This window comes from Prionailurus viverrinus, chromosome E2 (genome assembly GCF_022837055.1).
Source record: "Prionailurus viverrinus isolate Anna chromosome E2, UM_Priviv_1.0, whole genome shotgun sequence".
In the NCBI taxonomy this organism is placed as follows: Eukaryota; Metazoa; Chordata; class Mammalia; order Carnivora; family Felidae; genus Prionailurus; species Prionailurus viverrinus.
In genome coordinates this window covers 20,472,008-20,485,454 of record NC_062575.1, presented here as the reverse complement: position 1 = coordinate 20,485,454, position 13,447 = coordinate 20,472,008, and positions in this window count along the sequence as shown.

Below are 13,447 nucleotides of genomic sequence, written 5' to 3'. Positions count from 1 at the left end.
CGTTGATCTAAACATTATTTTGTTCATTCAACAAAAGTTACTGAAAGTTTTGGTGCAGAGGGCAAGACCAGAGATGGGCCTCTCAGGGTGCCTGTAGGCCACAGGGCACACAAGGTTTGGGGTACCCGTAGCGTGGGTGACAGAGGCTGTCAACAGTGACCAGCCAAAGGGGTCAGAGGAAAACAACAGACTGGAAAACAAAATGGACATTTTATTCACATTAATTTTTTTTTTTTTTTTGAGGTTGGGGAGAGAGAGTAGAGGAGGGGCGGAGGGAAGAGAGAGAGTCCCAAGCAGGCTCTGCATCGGTCGGAGCTCATGACCTGAACCAAATTCAAGAGTCGGGTGCTTAACCGACTGAGCCACCCAGGTGCTCCCACATTGATATTTACATTTTTAAAAAGCATCCAGGTAGTCGCTATGAGAAAAACAGGTTGCTGGCCTCTCTTACTTTGTAGCTTAGCATCGGTTCTCATCTGAGGTGTACTCAGGAAGAGGGCAACAGGGGTGGTATCATCCCCTCAGGGCTCAGGGCCTCTACCAGCCAGAGTCAGGCTGGCATCTGGGCCAGTCAGCCTGGGCACAGGAGGAACTGGGGGCACTCAGGTTCCCTCAGAGATGGCCAGCCAACCCTCTGGGACCTGCAGGGTCTCCCTCAGTAAGGACCTGAGCATAAGCCCTGAGCTAGGCTCAGCTGGGCACCACAGCCACAGTTCCCACTCACAGGCCTCGGTCAGGGCCCCAGTCTCACTGGACAGACCGACCACGAGGCAGGAGAAGGGTCATCGTCATGAGAGGAAAGCAAGGTCCCACACTGATGCATGAGGAGCTGGAAGAGATGAGGGGTGGGGAGTAATGGGGTGCCCCCCCCCCCAGCCTAGCCAGGAACAATGTGAGAGACAGGCTGAGAGGGTCAACTGGGCCGTGAGAGCCATGCTAGTGGCTTGGGCCTTTGTCCTAAGTGCCACAGGGAACCTCTGAAGTGGCAGGGCCCACCTCTACCAGGAGATCCCATACTTAGCTGCTGCTGAGAATGAAGCGAGGCTGAAAAGAGGCTGCTGCCTGGCATTCAGGTGGGGAAGCAGGCGGAGCCCAAACTTGGATGGTCCCGGCCATAGGGCCTCCACCATTCCAGTCATTACTCCCTCTGTAGCCCCCACAGCACCCCCTGCAGGCCAGGCAGGGTGAGGCAACCCTGCTGAAAGTGGGAGCAACTACAGGGAGTTACATTGTAAAGACAAACTCAAAAATGCACCCTATCCTGCCATGTGACCCCAAATTCCTCTCCTAGGTATTGAGCCAGGAGGAATGGTGTATTAGAATTTTCATAATAGCCAAAAGGCAAAAAAGAGCCTACAGGTTCAAAAGGAGATAAACCCAACTGTGCTACGTTCATAAGATAGAAATCTATTCAGCAATAAAAAAGGATAGTAATACAACACGGTAATAATGATAAAAATAAAAGATTCACAATGACTCTCACATATTGAGTGAAAGAAGGCAGACTCAAAAGACATATCCTATGATTCATTTCTATGAAGTTCAAGGACAGGGAAAAATACAGCGGTTGCCTCAGGAGGTGAAGTTTGGGAACTGATTATAAAGGGGCACAAGGAGGGGGAGCCTGGGTAGCTCAGTCAGTTAAGCATCCGACTTTGGCCCAGGTCATGATCTCGCAGTTGGTGGGTTCAAGCCCTGCATCTGGCTCTGTCCTGACAGCACAGAGCCTGCTTCAGATTCTGTGTCTCTCTCTCTCTGCCCCTCCTCTGCTCACACTCGAGCTCTCTCAAAATAAATAAACTTTAAAAAAAAAAGTGGGGGGGCATGAGGGCATGAGAAAGTTCTTTATTTTCATTAGGGAAGTGGTCATATAGGTATATACATGTGTCAAAACATTCAACTATATACATAACGCCTGTGTATTTCATAGTATGTAAATTTTATCTAAAAATGTAAGTGAAACATGACTGTGTTCAGAATCTAATGGAAAAGGGTAGACCTTGCTGAACTCCTTTGTGTGGCCATTCCTCTCAATCCCTGGAGGCGGCTCTCTGAAGCAGGCAGAGGTTTTCCATGTCCAGACGGAGAAGGCGTGCAGTGGGGCGGAGCGTGACTTGATGCAGCCACCTGTCATACTGAGGAGAACCTGGGACAGGGTTGTGGTCACCACAGACTTCAGGAAGATGCCTCTTTGGACCAAAACTACATCCGGTGAGTATCTTCCAGGAGTAAGGAATGACCTGGGGCATATCACCCATGGAAATGGTCAAAATGCAAATTCGGAAAAATCCTAACTACAGGGTAAAGATACCATGTCCTTAAAACAAGGGACTGTAAAGACAACAATAAGCTAACAACAGTTCTTGGGAGGCGGGAGGGAGTAGATTATGAGAAAGATTTTAAAATTTAACAGAAGGGTTGAATAATAGAACAGACAGGGGCATCTGGGTGTGCTGGGTGTGGAGGCTCCTTAAGATTCTCTCTCTCCCTTTCTCTGTGCCCCTCCCCTGCTGGTATACTCTCTCTGTAAAAAAAAAAAAAAAAAAAAGACTAGCAAAAGAAAACAACAGAGATTGGAGTACAGATAAATAAAACATAGAGTAGAAAAATAATAGAATCAAGAACAAAAAGTTGGTTCTTTGAAAATATCAACAAAAAAAAAAAAGATCAACAAATCTTTAGGTAGTGATGAAGAAAAAAAGGGAGAGAACACATAACAAAAACCAGAATTGAAAGTGCAGACATTACTAATGATGATAGAAAAATAAAAACGAATACAAGATTATAACAATTGTATGCCAACAAACTAGACGAAATGGACAAACTAGAAACATACAAATTACCTAAAGTGATTCAAGAAGAAATAGAAAATCTCAAAAGATCTATAAAAGATCAAAAGAGTAACCAAAAACCTCCCAATGAAGTCCAGTACCAGACAGTTTCACTGGTGAATCCCACCAAACATTTATTTATTTTTAATTTATACTTTTTAAAGTTTTTTTGAGAGAGTATACAAGTGGGGGAGGGACAGAGAGAGAAGGAAAGAATCCCACTGATGGTGCAGAGCCTGATGCGGGGCTCAAACTCACGAACTGTGAGATCATGACCTGAGCCAAAGTCAGATGCTTAACTGACTGAGCCACCCAGACACCCCCCTACCAAACACTTAAAGCAGAATGAATACCAACCCTTCGCAAACTCTTCCAAAAACCAGAAGACAAGGGAACACTTCCTAAGTCACTATATGGGGCCAGAATTACCCCAATAACAAAGCTAGATGAAGACATCACAAGAAAACTATATACCAGCATTCATTGACTGTAGATGTAAAAATCCTCGACAAAATATTAGCAAACCAACTCTAACAACATATTAAAATTATTATATACTATGACCAAGTGGTATTTACCCCAGAATAGTACTGCAAAGTTTTTGAAAACGGAACTGCCACTGGAGTCACAGTCCAATGGCAGGTAGGATATTGTGGCCTGAATCTAACCAGTTGATTGCCTGCTAAAAAAACAAACAACAACAACAACAACAACTAAAAAACAATGCTCTCTATAGGAATTAAGTAAATCCAGAGTTCATAGCATAATATTCAAAATGTCCAAAATACAATAATTACTTGACATATTAAGAGACGGAAAAATCTGGGGCACCTGGGTGGCTCAGCTGGTTAAGCATTCAACTCTTGATTTCAGCTCAGGTCATGATCTTGTGGTTCATGGTATCAAGCCCCACGTTGGGCTCTGTGCTGAATAGCACAGGATCTGCTTGGGATTCTCTCTCTCCCTTGCTCTCTGCCCCTCCCCCACTCATATGTGCTCTCACTCTCTCAAACATTTAAAAAAAATGTTAAAAGAAACAGAAAAATCTCAAAATTTCATGAGAGAAAAGACAATGAATAAACAACCCTAAATATAACAACAAATGTTAGATGATTAGGCAGAAACTTTAAAGAGAATATTATAGCCATGCGCTACGTGAAATAATTGGAATGATAGAAAGTCTTAGTGGAGAAATATAAAATATTTTTAAAAATCAGATGGAAATTTTAGAACTGAATACAATAACCAAAATAAAAAATCTCACTGGATGTGCTTAATAACAGAATGGAAATGACAGAACAAGGAGTTCATGAACTTGAAGACAAATCAAAAGAAATTATCCAGTCTCAGAAGACATGAATAGATACTTTTCCAAAGAAGACATCCAAATGGCCAACAGACATATGAAAAGATGCTCAACATCATCCATCCTCAGGGAAATACAAATCAAAACCACAATGAGGGGCGCCTGGGTGGCGCAGTCAGTTAAGCGTCCGACTTCAGCCAGGTCACGATCTCGCGGTCCGTGAGTTCGAGCCCCGCATCAGGCTCTGGGCTGATGGCTCAGAGCCTGGAGCCTGTTTCCGATTCTGTGTCTCCCTCTCTCTCTGCCCCTACCCGTTCATGCTCTGTCTCTCTCTGTCCCAAAAAATAAATAAACGTTGAAAAAAAAAAACCACAATGAGATACCACCTCACACCTGTCAGAATGGCTAAAATTACAACTCATGAAACAACAGATGTTGGCAAGGATGTGGAGAAACAGGAACCCCTTTGCAAGGAATGCAAACTGGTGCAGCCACTCTGGAAAACAGTATGGTGGTTCCTCAAAAAATTAAAAATAGAACTGTTGTATGACCCAGCAATTGTACTACTAGGTATTTACCCAAAGGATACAAAAATGCTGATTCATAGGGGCACATGCACCCCAATGTTTACAGCAGCACTATCAACAACAGCCAAATTATGGAAAGAGCCCAAATATCCATCAACTGATAAATGGATAAAGACAATGTGGTATATATATACAATGGAATACTACTCAGTGATCAAAAAGAATGAAATCTTGCCATTTGCAATGACATGGATGGAAGTAGAGTATACTATGCTAAGCAAAATAAGTCAGAGAAAGACAAATATATGATTTCATTCATAGGTGGAATTTAAGAAACAAAACAGATGAACATAGGGGAAGGGAAGGAAAACAAGATAAAAACAGAGAGAGAGGCAAACCATAACAGACTCTTAGATACAGAGAACAAACTCAGGGTTGCTAGAGGGAGATGGGTGGGGGGATAGGCTAAATGAGTGATGGGCATTAAGGAGGGCACTTGTAGGGATGAGCACTGGGTGTTATATGTACGTGATGAATCACTGGTTCCTACTCCTGAAACCAACACTACACTGTATGTTAATTAACTTGAATTTAAATAAATTGTTTAAATATAAATGTTTAAATAAAGTAAATTTTAAAAGTATCCAATTTCAACAAAAAAAAGAGTAATAAGATTGAAAGAAGAAGAAGAAGAAGAAGAAGAAGAAGAAGAAGAACAGAGACTCCAGAACTTTAGAGACAATACCAAAAGAATACTTGTATCACTGGATTCCCACAAAGTATGGAGTGAGAGTGTGGCACAAAAACTTCTTGAAGAAATGATGGCCGACAACTTCCTCAAATAAGCAAAAGACACAAATTTACAGATTCAAGAAATTCAGTAAATTTCTAACAGAAGAAGCAAAGAAATCATACTCAGGTACATCCTAATCAAATTTCTCAACACTGAAGATGAAGAAAAAAATATTGAGAGCACCTAGAGGAAAATGATGCAACAATCTGAATAACTGAGGATTTGCCATCAGGGACTGTGGAGCCCAGAAAGAAGTAGCACAATTTTCAAGTGTTAAAGGAAAATAACCATCAAACCAGAATGCTTTATCCAGTGAAAATACCCTTCTTTCATCAATGAAGGCAAAAAAAAAAAAAAAAGACATTCTCAAAACAAGGAAGACTAAAAGAACACATTGCCAGTAGATCTGCTCTGAAAGAAGCGCCAAAGGAAGTTCTTTAGACAGTAGGGAAATTATACCGGAAGGAAACATGGCACTTAAAAGATAAAGAATGAGCAACCAAAATAGTAAATATCTTAAAAATTAAAAACAGAACTACCATATGATCCAGCAATCCCACTCCTGGATATATGTCCAAAGAAATCGAAATTATGTTGAAGAGATATCTGCACCCCCCTGTTTATTACAGCATTATTTATACATGGAAACAATCTAAGAGTCCATCGATGGATAAATGGATAAAGAAAATATGGCATATACATATATATATACATATATTATATATATGTATATACACATACACCCACAATGGAATATTATTCAGCCTTTAAAAAGAAGGAAAACCTGCCATTTGTGGCAAGATAGAGGACATTATGCTAAGTGAAATAAATTAGAAAAAGAGAAATACTGATCTCAATTATATGCAGAATTTAAAACAAGAAAAAAGAAAAAAATGAAACTCAGAAAATGAGATCAGATTTGTGGTCACCAAAGACAAGTGATGGAGGGAGAGAGAATTAGATGAAGGCAGTCAAAAGGTACAAACTTCCAGTTATAAGAGACATAAGTATTAAAGATGTAATGCAACATAACTATAGTTAATATCGCTGTATGCCATATTTGAAAGTTGATAAGAGACTAAATCCTGAAAGTTCTTATCACAGGTTAAAAAACACTTTTCTCTTTTTTTGTATCTATATTTGATGATGGATGTTAACTAAACTTATTGTGTTAGTCACTTAACCATACACATACATCAACTTCTTATGCTGTGCACTTTAAACTTATATGTCAATTATTATTGTATGTCAGTTATATATCAATATAAAACTGGTAGAATATACCAGTAGAATAGAATATACTTCTCAAGTTCTTTAAAATATGTTTGATGTTTGAAAGCGAAAATCTTCTTTTTTAAATGTCTTAATGTTTATTTATTTTTGAGAGAGAGACAGAGAGACAGACAGAGTGTAAGCAGGGGAGGGGCAGAGAGAGAGAGAGGGAGGGAGACACAGAATCCAAAGCAGGCTCCAGGCTCTGAGCTGTCAGCACAGAGGCCAACACAGGGCTTGAACCCATGAACCGTGAGATCATGACATGAGCCAAAGTCGGATGCTTAACCAACTGGGCCACCCAAGAAACCCCACAAGCAAAAATCTTAACATCATCTGATGGGATTTCCAGTATAGGTACATGTAATACATGCGACAGCCACAACATAAAGAGGGGAGGTTAAAATGACATATATGATGTTCAAGTTTCTGCATTGCATTTGAAGTGGTAAAATATTAATTCTAAACAGACTGTGAAAAGTTAAGCACGTATATATTAATCCCTATAGAAAACACTAAGAAACAGTACAAAGAGAGTAAAAAGCTCAATAGATGTAATAAGAGAAGACTAAAAAATATTTAATCCAAAAGAAGGCAGGAAAGAATGGACAAATAAAGAAGGAACAAACAAAACAAAATTGTAGACCTAAATCCAAATATAAATAATTACATTAAATATAGATGGTCTAAACATACCAATTAAAATAGATGGTCAGATAAATTTTTTTTAAAGACTCAATCATATGCCATCTACAGGAAACTCTACTTTTTTTAAGTTCTTATTTATGTATTTTTGAGACAGGCAGGTAGGGGCAGAGAGAGGGAGTGAGAGAAGCCCAAGCAGGCTCCAGGCTGTCAGTGCAGAGTCCGACATGGTGCTTGAACTCACAAACTGTGGGATCCTGACCTAAACTGAAATCAAGAGTCAGACACTTAATCAACTGACCACCCAGGTGCCCCAGGAAACTCATTTTAAATATAATGGTATAGGTAGATTAAAAATAAAAGAATGGAAATAGATACTGCATTTGAACACCAATCAAAAGAAAACTGCAATGGTTGTACTCACGTCATACAAAGCAAAAAGCAAAAAAACAAAATCACCAGGGATAAAAGAGACACTACATAAGGATAAAATGATAAATCCACTTTATGAAAATACAACAATCCTAAATCTTCCTAATAACAGAGCCTCAAAACGCATAAAGCAAAAACTGAAAGAACTGAACAAAAACATGGACAAATCTACACATATTGTTGAGGATGTCAACTTTTCTCTCCCAGTAATTGATAGAACAAGTACACAGGAAACCAGCAAGGATACAGAAAAACTAAATACCACAAATCAACTGGATCTAAATGGCATTTATAGATCACTTCACTCAATAATACATTCTTTTCAAGTGTACAGCAAAGCATTCACCAAGATGGCCCATATCCTGAATTATAAGACAAATCTCCATAAACTTAAAAGAATTAAAATCATACAGAGTATATTCTCTGGCATAATGGAATTAATGGAAATTAAACTGGAAATCAATAACAGAAAGAGGACTAGAAAATCTCCAAATGTCTGAAAATTGAACAATATACCACCAAATAATCTGCAGTTCAAAGATAACGTCTTGGGAAAAATTAGAAAATATTTTGAAGTGAACAAAAATGAAAATACAACATATCAAAGTTGGTAACATAAAACAAAAGTAGTAGAGAGATAGTTTTAGCGTTAAATGGTTCTATGAGAAAAGCAGAGACAAGATATACAAATGCCAACAAAAAGAAAGTAGGTGTGGTGAAATTAATATTAAATGAAATAGAATCAAAAGCTAAAAGCATTCACTAGGGAAAACAGAGATATCAAAATGATAGTTAATAAATAAATGCCAGGTACTATTCTAAGATATTTTTATGTATTATCTCATTTAATCCTTACAATAATCATATGACTGGGGTGCCTGGATGGTTCAGTCGGTTCAATGTCCCAGATCTTGATTTAGGCTCAGGTCATGATCCCAGGGTTGTGGGATCCAGCTCTGCGTCAGGCTCCATGCTGAGCATGGAGTCTGCCTCAGATTCTTTCTCTGCCCCTCTGCCCTGTTCACACACACACACCCCTGCTCTCTGTCTAAATAAATAAATAAATAAATATATAAATAAATCTAAATTGTATACATCAATTATAATACATAAATTAATAATTTATAAATTTTAAATTTATAATAGATAAATTTATATATATATAAACATTTTTTAATAGTAATCATACGACTTAAGTAATGTCACTATCACCATTTTGTGAATGGAGAAACTGAGGACAGAGAAGAAAGTCGTACAACCGGGATTTAAACACTTGGCTTATGCTCTTAATTGCTATCCTACTGAACAAAACATATGTTAACTCCTGTTCATCCAACATTATAACTTAAAAACAAAAACAAGAAAACATTAGAAATCCAAAGAAAAGTAATACATGGAAAACTTTAGTGAGGAGCTTTAATATATCTGTTTCAGTAAATCAATACATCAAGCAAAAGAAGGGTAAGTATATAGAGAGTTTCAATTACATAATTAAAAAGATACATAGTAGATACATAGGTAAGTTTTGTACCCAACTAGGAGAGACTATTCAATCTTTTTAAACACACACGGAACATTTACCAAACTTGACTATCAGGACACAAAATCTCAACAAGTTCCAAAAAAGGAGAACATATAGACCTATTCTCTAAATAAAATAAATAATAAAATTAGAAATTCACCAGAAAAGTCTAACATTTCTCTAACTAAAAACTTTAAAATACCCTTTTAAATTATTCTTGGATTAAAGAGGAAATTAAAATGGAAACTACAAGCTAATTAGAAGTGAATAAAAATTAGAGCAATATTTTGGGGATGTGTCCTAAGTGGTCCTCAAAGAAAGATTTATAGCTTTAAATGCCTTCATTAGGAAAAAAGAAAGACCTAAATAAAGCACAACACAACACACAAGAAATAAAATATAATGAAATAAAAACTAGCGGTCAATTCTATTTATGAAAATAAAGGCAAAAATCCCAAATAAAATACTAGCAAAATGAATCCAAAGGTTTATCAAAAGAGCAAAACACTATGGGTATTAAAGGTACATCCCACAAATGTAAGGATGGTGAGTCAGGAAAACTGCTCTTGGAGCACTTGGGTGGCTCAGTCGGTTAAGCGTCCCACTCTTGATTTTGGCTCAGGTCATGATCTCAGAGTCACGAGATCAAGCCCACCGTCAGGCTCCGTGCCTAGCACGGAGCCTGCTTGAGATTTCCCTCCCTCTCCTTTTGCCCCTCCCCACTAGCACCCCTCCCCCCTCCTGCACACTCACACAGGGCCTGCTCGAGTGCTCTCATCTCTCTCAAAAAAAGGAAATTAAAAAAAAATTAAGAAAAAAGAAAAAACTGCTATTGTCAGTCATCACATTCCTAGATTAAAGGAAAAAAACACCAGTTTCTAGAAGGAAAAATCTGTATGGCAAAAGTGCCAAGTAAAAGGCAAATGACAAACCAGGAAAAACTATTCATAACTCACATTTCAGAAAAAAGATATCTCCTTTTATAATCTCCTGAATATAGGCATTCTTATGCATCAATTTTTTTAAACAGACAATTAATAGAAAAACATACAAAGGATGTGAAAAGCAGTTCTCGGAAAAGCAAAAGCAACTGGCTGTTACATATGCAAAAACAAAACAAAACAAAAAAAACCCTTGATCCACTCATAACTAGAGAAATGCAAATCAACACTGCCCAGGGGGTTTTGTTTCTAAATACCATTCTCCAATAAAAGAACCTGAGTTTCCTGGAGGAACCCTGACTCTAGGGCTGAAATGGGGAGAATACAATATGACCCTGAAGCACCTTATAGGGTCAGAAAATAAGCAAATGAGGGAAAAAAGATGAGGGATGGGTACACAGGAGCCCACCTGAAGGAGCTAATAAAGGCCAAAGATGAAACAATTTAACCAACAAAATTAAGCATGATAGTATTTAATTATAACCCAAAGACTAAAATAAATCAGTGTAGGAGAACAGAAAATATTCCTTACACAGGAATGTAAAAGGAATAGAGAGAGCCACCCTCCTTCATTCCAGAGCAGACATTTCCTGCTGCCATCCCATGTGATAGGTTCTGCGCTGGGCTATATGACTGGATCCCATGGAGCTCACGGCCCATGGTGGGAGGCACAGGGGTCACAGGCATCCAGTCACCTCAAGCAGGGGCACCCCTTGGGTTCTACTTGCCCTCTCCCTGGACTCTCTCAGCCACCCAGGTGAGTCACCACATTTTGTGTGAGTATGAGTTCCCTTTCAGTAAAGTGAGATCTGAATTACATGACATAAAATGCAACCATTTCAAGTGCATTTGATATGCTTTGACGAGTGTATGTTCCTGTGTAGTCACCACCCTAGTCAAAATAAAAAACACTTCCAGCACTCCAGAAAGCTTCCTCCTGCCCCTACTGATGTGACTTCTATCACGATAGCTTAGTTTCACCTGTTCTAGAAATTCATAAAAATGTAGTCATGCAATATGTCCCTTTTGAGCCTGGCTTCCTTCATTCAACATACTATCTGCAAAATGCATCTATATTGTTGCATTTGTCAATGATTTCTTCCTTCTGGGGCGCCTGGGTGGCTCAGTCACTTTAGAGTCTGGAGGCTTCGTGGGTTTGAACATTGCATTAGGCTCCTGGCTGGCAGCTGACTCCTCGTGGGCAGCACTGAGCCTGCTTGAGATTCTTGCTCTCTCCCTCCCTCTCTGCCCCTCTGCTGTCTCTGTCTCTCTCCAAATAAATAAATATTTTTAAAAAATGATTTATTCTTTTTTCTCGCTGAGAAGTATTCCAGTGTATGCATACCCCACAGTTTATTCTCTCTGCTATAATGAACCACCAGGCAGTGTGCAGTATGAGCTACGAAAAAGACAGCTGCTGTGAACATTCACGTCCAAGCCTTTGCACTGACGTTGGGTAAATACCTACAAGTAAAATGCCTGAGTCATACGGTTGGCCTCTGTTTAACATTTTAGGAAACTGTCAAACTGTCTTCCGACGTGGAGGTAATCGTTTCCACCCACATCAGGGGTGTAGGAGAGTTCCAGCTGCTCCACGGTGCCTCCCCAGCACTGCAACAGTAGCATCCCCTTTTATGAAGCCATTTTAATAGGTATAAAATTGTATCTCATTGTGGCTTTAATTTGCCTTCCTAGACGTCTGATGATATTGAATATCTTTTCCTGTGCTTACTGGACATCATATATCTTTGTTGGATTATCTGTTCAAAACTTTGGCCCATTTAAGTTATTGGGGTGTTTTCTTCTTAATAATGAGTTACAGTTTTGAGCTGTGATTTAATTAACACTGATCGATATCAGGTTGTCCTCTGTTCTAACCTTCACCTGGCCTCTTTCCAGGCAATCTAGAGTAAGATCCAAACACCAGGGCCGAGTTCTCCACAAACTCTCTCCTCCTCCTGGCCCTTTGTTAGTTCTTTCTTCTACACAGGCTCCTGGCAACCCTCTGAATCAGCCATAACCAGCCAGACATCTATTACCAGGAATTATTTTATTCAGGGATCTGTGGACACATTTAGTTCACTCACTCCCCGCAGATAAGTTGAGGCTCCCTTGCATCCTGCAAATGAAATCTTTCTAGCACTGCTGTTTAATAAATAAATGAGCAAATGAATACCTCTTACCTGGTGGGAGAGATCAGCAAAGTCTTCTTTGAGGAAGTGAAACCACAGTATGACCACAGAATAAAAAAGAGTTCATCACATAACAAGATGGAGAAGAGCATTCCAGGTAGCAGGGTCAGCATGTACAAAGGCCCCGTGGTAGGAGGGAGCATGGCTTGTTCAAGAAACTGTAAGAAAGTCTATGAGTGGGAGAGACAAGGAGCAGAGGACAGCAAGAGATTATGGTTTTAGGCTCTTTACCAAGACTCTGAGCAAGATGGGAAACTCCCAAGATTTGGGGGGTAAGGGAAATGGAGGTGATCCTGATTGAAGATTTAAGCATCCTTCTGGCTGCCAAGGAAGGAAGCAGAGAGGCCTCTTAAAGACACCCTCCTAGGAGTCCAGGGAGGAGGCAGGAGTACTCTGGGACGTAGTCGAGGCCTTGGTGGTGGTGAGCAGTGAACAGAAACAAAGCTTTAGAAGATGAAGATGTGCAGGCCTGGTCACGGACTGATAGTGACGGTGAGGGAGAACGAGGACAGCCGCAGGCTCAGATCTTGGGGTGGAAGGATGGATGGCAGTGCCTTTCACTGGGGCTCAGGCGCCATCTGGGTGTCCTCCAGGGATGAACGGGGAGAGGGAGCAGAGGGCAGGCCAGGACAGCCAATGCAGAGGCCCAGGAGATGGGCTGGCCAGGGATGGGAGGGCAGGCTAGGGGAGAAAGAGAGAGTGAGGTCGGGGAGCTGACAGCGCGATCATAGCCGCAGGGGGACCAGACAGAGGTCTTGGGAGTTTGGGCGCTTCGGTTTCTGGGTCCCGGACACAAGCAGTGACGCGGGCAGGAAGCTAGACGACGCAGCGCGAGTACACAGCCCGAAGCAGGGACTGGAATCCCCGACGGGGTGTTCAGGGACGGCAATTAAGAAGGTCTCGCGGGTGAGGGAAGAGTGCGGGCGTCTAAGGAGGCCCCAGCCCAGCACCAAGAACCGCAGAAAGGGCAGCCGGGAGCCAAGAGA